General features: G+C 41.5%; 1 long non-coding RNA gene across 2 annotated transcripts; it reads right to left on the minus strand.

Moving 5' to 3' along the window:
* Positions 1-2,677: 2,677 nt before the first annotated feature.
* Positions 2,678-5,112, minus strand: LOC104896479 (uncharacterized). 2 transcript variants are annotated; one of them, XR_007275399.2, is made up of 5 exons: positions 4,875-5,112; positions 4,552-4,699; positions 4,168-4,268; positions 3,209-3,322; positions 2,678-3,003 (listed from the first exon to the last, which is right to left on the minus strand). It is a non-coding gene; the product is annotated as an uncharacterized LOC104896479 (long non-coding RNA). The 2 variants fall into 2 exon arrangements; XR_790449.4 differs by lacking the exon at positions 4,168-4,268 and having other exon boundaries at positions 4,875-5,104.
* Positions 5,113-7,143: the final 2,031 nt, after the last annotated feature.

Genomic DNA, 7,143 nt, shown 5'->3' on the forward strand with positions numbered 1-7,143 from the left:
TGGACGTCGTTGTCCGAGTCCTTTTGGACGTCGTTATTTTTGAGGCTATTCACATAGCACTTCTTGCTGCCTGTTGGTCGCCTTGAATTTTTCCTACCTTCCCGTCATCAGTCTCAAACTGCAAGAGGAGTGGTAGGTGGAGATGGCGGCCTTGGCTTTGTTTAGCATGGGCCTCCCCATTATTATGTTGTAAGGCAAAGGGATGTCTACCACCAAGAAGTCGATCGGTAGGCTTCTCCCCTTACCTTTTCACCCATCCGAGTGGGTAGTTTTATTGATCCGACCGGGAGGACAGAGTTGCCCCCGAAGCCTATGAGCGGCTGAGCCAGGGGGGTAACATCCCGTTCGGTGTACTTCAACTTTGTGAGGCAATCAAGGGTGATGATATCAGCGGATGACCCACTGTCCACCAACACTCTTTACCCTTGTATTTGCTACCTTGAGCTCGATGACGAGGGGGTCGTCGTGCGGAATATGCAACGTTCTACTGGGTTCCCCAAAGGTCATGACGGGGCAACTGGCTCGGGGGAGCTGGACATCGAGTACCTGATGCTTGAGGTTTTGGAGGTGAGCCTTGCGTGCTCGGCCGATTAGGCCTCCCGACGCGAATCCTCCAGCAATGACACCGATGAATCCTTCCGTGTCCCCGCTGTTCGACTGACCCACCTTTTGCTTCCCCTTTTCCTCGCTCGAGCGCTTTAGGTAGTTATTGAGCTTGCCCTGGTCGGCCAAACCATCCAAGGATTTCTTGAGCTCTCTGCAATCCTTGGTGGTGTGCCCACATTCCTTGTGGTAATCGCACCACAAGCTTTTATCCCTCCGAGACGATGATGTCCGGATGGGCGCTGGCCTGGGAAGCCAATTTTTGTTCCGGATGTCAAAATAGATCTCTTTCCGGTTTTTATTGAATCGAGGGTCGTTGCCGTTATCGGTGAGCCGGTCCCCACGGCCCCCCGTTCTCTGATGCTTAGGCTGACCCATGTGACCCCCTTCATCTTTTCTCTTCTTGGTCCCTTCATCCGAGTAACGACAGATGTCTGTCGCTTGAATGCACCTTTGGGCTCTGGCCATGGCTTCCGAGTAGGTCTTCACCTCGTTCTCGGCCAGCGACCATCTAAGCCGACCCGGCTGGAGTCCGGACATGAGGGCTGCGAAAGCTACCGCATCCTGCAAGTCGGTGATTTTGAGGGACTCCTCATTGAACCTTTTGATGTAGTCCGATAGAGGTTCATTCTTGTCTTGCTTCACCCCCATGAGATGAAGGCTGGTTTTTCTTTGTCTCTTTCCAGCCACAAACTGGTGGATGAAGAGGTGTTCAAGTATGGCGAAGTCAAGGGAGTTTGAATTTTCCCCGGGGTTTGGGTCCCTAAGAATTCCTGACTGAAGGGGATCAGGAACTTGAGCCCCCCTCCAGTTAGCCTAGGAGGCTGAGAATGAGCCGAGTCCCCTTGGCCCTCTCGGTCATTCGCTTTCTTCTTGAGGAACTCCCGGGCATCATAGCCTTGGCTGAGGCGCTTCTTGTTGTTAAGGAATTCCCGGGCGTCTTGGGGTTTCCGACCCGCGCCCCCCCTTGGGGATTTGGATACATGGGTTTCCGCATGCTGACGGGCCGACCCCTGTCGCGCCGACTTTTCTTTTTCTCGATGGCTTGGGTCTCTCGCATCGGACCGTGGCCGGCTAGGCTGCCGATCCCGATTAGAACGAGAGTGGTCCCTTCGGTCCCTTTGGGAGCGAACGATTGTGCGCTCTCTGGGCTCATGCTGATTGAGCGGGACGAGTTGCTGCTGCCTCTGCTAGAGCATGGCCATCATGTCCATCATGCCTTTTTGGAAAGTTTCCTGGAGCTGGGCAGTGATAAGGGCCAGGTCAGTCGCAAAGAGCGGCTGAGGCTCCACATTCTGAATCTGTTGGGAGACCGACCGGGGGTCCAGAGTTTGGACGGTGGGTGACCTCCGACCCGGAGAGGGGGTCTGCTCGGCCTCCCTATTATGTGCGGGTGAGTGGCCTCTCTCTGACCGAGGGACTGGGGGTTCCCTATTATGTGCGGGTGAGTGGCCTCTTTCCGGCCGAGGGACTTGGTCAGAGGCTTGCTTGCCGCGAGTGTTTTTGGTTGGTGCCATTGTTAATTGGCGTTCGAAGCTGAGTAGCTGAGGGGGTAAATCTTAATGAGTGGTGGCGAAGTAACTTTTCGTACTATCCCCACAGACGGCGCCAAACTGTTTCTGTCTAGAAATTAAGGGTGCTAACTCCTTTGCTAAGGAAATACCGGGTCAGATCTGTATGTCCTGAATCAAAAGTCCGTACGCCGGAATCCTGCAAAAGTAAAGGTTAGACTGCCCCAGAGGTGGTTCCGGGATCGCTTCTCCGACGCTCAAGTCAGTGATCAAGCTAGAGAGATAAAGTCTAGAGAGAGATGCTCTGGTTTGTTAGGTAAGAATTCAATACCTTCTCATTGATGAGGGGGTTGAGTATTTATAGTGCTTGGGATATCCCAGCTGTAGGCCAGCTGGAATGCACTGACAGCTGGAAGGCGCTACCACAGGTGGGCCCTCTGTGGGCTTAAGGCTTTGCTGGGCTTGAATTGTCCTTGGCTGGCTTAACCTTGGAAATAAGCCCAAACAAACCACATGGCATTGCTAATATCATTTACGTTTGTCATTAGCCATCTAAAGCCAAGTCAAGTGTCAGAAGAGTCCAATTTCACCACATTGTAGAATCTCAGGTTCTCACAAACAGCAATTATAATCTTGCTCAATATATGTCAACTAGGACCCCAAGCAGCCTAAATTTTCTAAATTCTAAAACTATTAGCTGTTTTCGAACCTAATAAACAAGAACTGCAAATTACAGTGCACTTTCAACAAAAATATCAGTACAACAAAAAACCCTCATCACTTGAAGGTGGAACTGGAATCAAGGAACATGTTTGAACTTGCAGTCCGCTGTTCAGCAATAACCTTCCTCCGACTCCGTCTCCAAAATGTTGTTGCAATGTTCGGTTCACTATGGGATAAACTGAGGAATGTTAAAAATCAGCTCAAAATGAGCAGTGAAAAGGCAGAAACTGAACATGGAAGACACAAGTCACCAAATGATACAAATTATCCATTCGGATGCCACCCGTGCCCCACCCCCACCCTCAAGAAAAATGGGAAAAAAATAGAAGTACTTAGCAAAAATGTATAAGCAAGTGGGAAGGGTCAAATACCTCAATCTTCTTTCAATACCAGGATTGGATCTAAGCACTCAGTTCTGCAACGAAGGACCAAACACATTCATATCAAACCTCCTCGCAAATTGACCAGTATCATCTTTCTTTGCACTGAAGCAAATAAAAATATATTAGCACTAGCTACTCAATATTTTTAGGTCTCGAATGAATCAATATCCCTATTCCATATGATACATACAGTGAGAAGAGCTAAGAGAAACAAAATACAGAGCAATGAACTATCTTACTTGAAGCTTTTGTCAACAAAAATTCTCAATTTCTCATATATAAACAAATTTGTAGCATACTTTAGAACCTACCATTTAGATCACATATCAGATCACTTTGATAAGATAGCTACAAAAGCTTTTCAATTTGCTAGCTACGAACTAACTGAGTTAATTGCTTAGTGCCAGTTTGATCAATTTTTTGGTACCACACAAGAGAGTTTGTTGAAAGTTTGAAACATGGTACCATGCAATGCAAATCATCACAGATTCTCCAGAAACTTGGCCTCTCCCTCTCAATCACACAGTAAATTCTTCAAAGGTAAACTATCGTAGCTTAGTGTATCAATTACAACTTATTTCTTCCTCAGTGACTAATCTTTTAAATAAAAACAAAAGGGAAAATTATCTACAAAACTAGAAGATGATATTACTTAATGTAGGTCTCATCTGATCAAAATTCTCACATAGCAAACCCTAACGCTGAATATTTCACTTAATTAAATTTAAGTACTCTCATTCAAAAAAGGTAGACCCTCAAAACTCAGCAGCGATGTCTATATTTCTTCTTCTGGATCACAGAAAATGCATATGCTCAAAGCTTCAATCGCTTAAAAAGGAGATTCAAGGAGACAGAAAGAACCACATCAACATAAAATACTTGGCTTATATTAATGTAATACTGAACCACATAGCAAAGTGCAATAAAAGTTATAATAGCACAGAAACCTCGTGAGATCAACCAGAAGTTCTACAGAATTCAATACTACTACCACAGACATATGCTTATATGAATCTGCACACTCAATTCTTTCATCATTTGGCAACCCCTGGAAGGGAAAAAAGGAAACATAGAAAATCCATTAAATTGAAATTGAAAAAAACGGGCAAGTGGAGCAGGAAGAGGGTTATTCTTAAAGCAACCAAAAATCGTATATATATAAACTTCCAGAACCCTAATTAAAACCAGACCTCAATTGAGCAACTTTCATATACAATTCACCAACAAAAGAACACATCGATCAATAATAAACTACAAATTATGCAAATGTGAAAACAAAAACACAAAAAAGAGGAGATAATATTGAGATTTAGAAGAAAAAACGGACGAACCAAGACTAACAGCTTGATTGAGAAGTTGTCTGATCTGAATTGATTTTATAGCATCGACTTGTTCTCTGACCCACTCCATTGTTTTTCTCTCTCCTTTGACCTAATTCCGGCGAGATTTGACGTCCGGTGACTGAGAGTTTTTGTAGTTCTCCACCATTAACATAGCAAAAATCCACCATTAACAAGGTAAGAAATTGCAATCCGCTGTTTTTAATTATAGGTAAATTTGTTTGGCGAATTTGCGTGGTTTCGAAAATAACGTAATTTTGAAACTGAAATTACTGAAATTAGGTCAAAAATAATGAATAATTGAAAACACTCACCAGATGGAAGTGCTCAGAAGCGAGTGCAACGGAGGAGGACGAGAAGATTCGGCGGAGAAGCGCTAAGATTGTGCAGCCTTCACCCAAGCGACGGAGGAGGACGAGAAGGTTCGGCGGACGGACGACCGCAGTAACACGACGGAAGCGAAGGAGGAGTTATGAGTACTTGAGGGTTCCAAATTAATAAAAGTGAGGGTTATTTTCTTGACGAAGGCGTTTGAGTGCAGTAATAAAGTGTAGCGCGCTTTGGTTATGTGCAAGTGCAAGTGCAAGTGCTTGGGTTGACTTGTCAAATTGAGCACTTGACATCAAGTGCTCTAGTGGACTAGTAAACCCAATCACTTGTGAATTTTTAATATTAAAATATTCACAAGTGCTTGGGTTAATTATTCAACCGAAGCACTGTATAGCACATGCAGTTTTTTCCACTAGTGATAGTTACTTCTATAAGAACAATTGAGGCTATATATGTTATTGGATTTTTTAAGACTGGCAAACTGTTAAAGGCTGTGAATGTGACTACACTTACCTTGATCACCAAGGTGAAATGTCCTGAAAATATTATTGAATTCATGCATATAGCCTGCTGTAATGTAATTTACAAGTGCATTACAAAATTAATTAGTGAGAAGTCGGAATTGTTTCTGTAATGATTTGCCAAGATATTATCACCATGGTGATTTTGTTGCAGGAAGAAGTATCCTCCACAATGTAATGATTTGCCAAGATATTATCAAATGTTATAAAAAGCATCATAGTGCGTGGGACTCTCTCTCTAGATTTTCTCTCACTATCTTTTGGTGGACAAGTATATACTTCCTCTGTTTCATAATACTTGCTACATTTTCCAATGTGGGAAGTATCACATTACTTGCTATACTTCTTTTTTGGACAATAAACTCTCTTTATCTCTCTCCTCACACATGAGTCCGTTTTTTTACTCTCTACCTCTTTCTTCTCAAAAAATTGTCTAAGAGTCTGTCAATTGACAAGTGTAACGAATAATATGAAACGAAGGGATTGCATATATATATATATATATATATATATATATATATATATATATATATATATATATATAATATATATATATATATATATATATATATATATATATATATATATATATATATATATATATAGGAATAGGATCTTGTGAAAACCACTCTTAGGCTGAAAACTGAAAACAAAAGACCCACACCGTTGATTTTTTATCGCGTGGCCAACATTAATGCTGTATTTTTGGGGGTAAAAACCACTCTTTTCTCTTTCCTCCCTTCTTTCATAGATTTCCCCTGAGTTTCTCAGTATCTCTCCTCACCTGCTCCTCTCTCTCTCTCCCCACTCTTCTTCAACTGGATTTCACCATTGTCATCATCTCACTCTCAACTTCTTCTCAAAAAGAGATTAAATTTACGGTTGGTAATCTCTTTTTACGGTTGGTAGATAATCTCTTTTTTTTCACAGTAAATTTCCAACAGCAAATACTTCCTCCGTTTTTTTTTTAAATGTTACACTTTCTATTTTAAAAAATTTTGAATTAGATGTTACACTTTTGTTTTAGGTAATAACTTTTCTCTCTATCTCTCCTATCACATGTTCACATGGGACCATTTTGTTTTCTTTCTATCTATCTCTCTCCTCTCCAAAAATTACCTAGGAGTCCGTGATTTGAAAAGTGTAACATCTAAAAAAAACGGAGGAAGTAAGAAACAATTTGGTTGGTAGATTATTTCCTCAAATTTACGGTTGGAAGATGAAGAATCCAACCACATAGATAATCTCCATCTTTTTTTTTTCATCTATGTGGTTGGATTCTTCATCTCTTGTTTTTCACGGTAAATTTCGAACAACAAATAAGAGGTAGATCAAGAAAATTTGAGGATTAAGGTTTTTGTAGCGCAAAATGTGATGTAATTGGAGATTATCTACCAACCGTCAATTATTTTGGTATAATTTTGATTTTATCTCTCTTCTATTTGGCTTAGATTAGTGTATTCTTTTGGATTGGAATTGTTGATTAGGAGAGAGAATTGCGAAAAAAAGAGTTGATAACTCGTTTCGTAAAATGAACAAAAACAAAGGAAATTGATAGGTTTGATTCTTGTTTTATTTTTTGATTTTTATTTATTTTGATGAAATTGATATGTTTTCACAAATTAATCGAGGAAATTAGCTCTTCTTTAAGTAGTGCTGCGGTTTTCAATTTGCAGAGATTTTATTCTTGATCTTTGGTGTCTTGATTTTTTATTATGAGAGTTGAGGGAGA

The sequence above is a fragment of the Beta vulgaris genome, chromosome 6 (assembly GCF_026745355.1).
Source record: "Beta vulgaris subsp. vulgaris cultivar EL10 chromosome 6, EL10.2, whole genome shotgun sequence".
NCBI lineage: Eukaryota > Viridiplantae > Streptophyta > Magnoliopsida > Caryophyllales > Amaranthaceae > Beta > Beta vulgaris.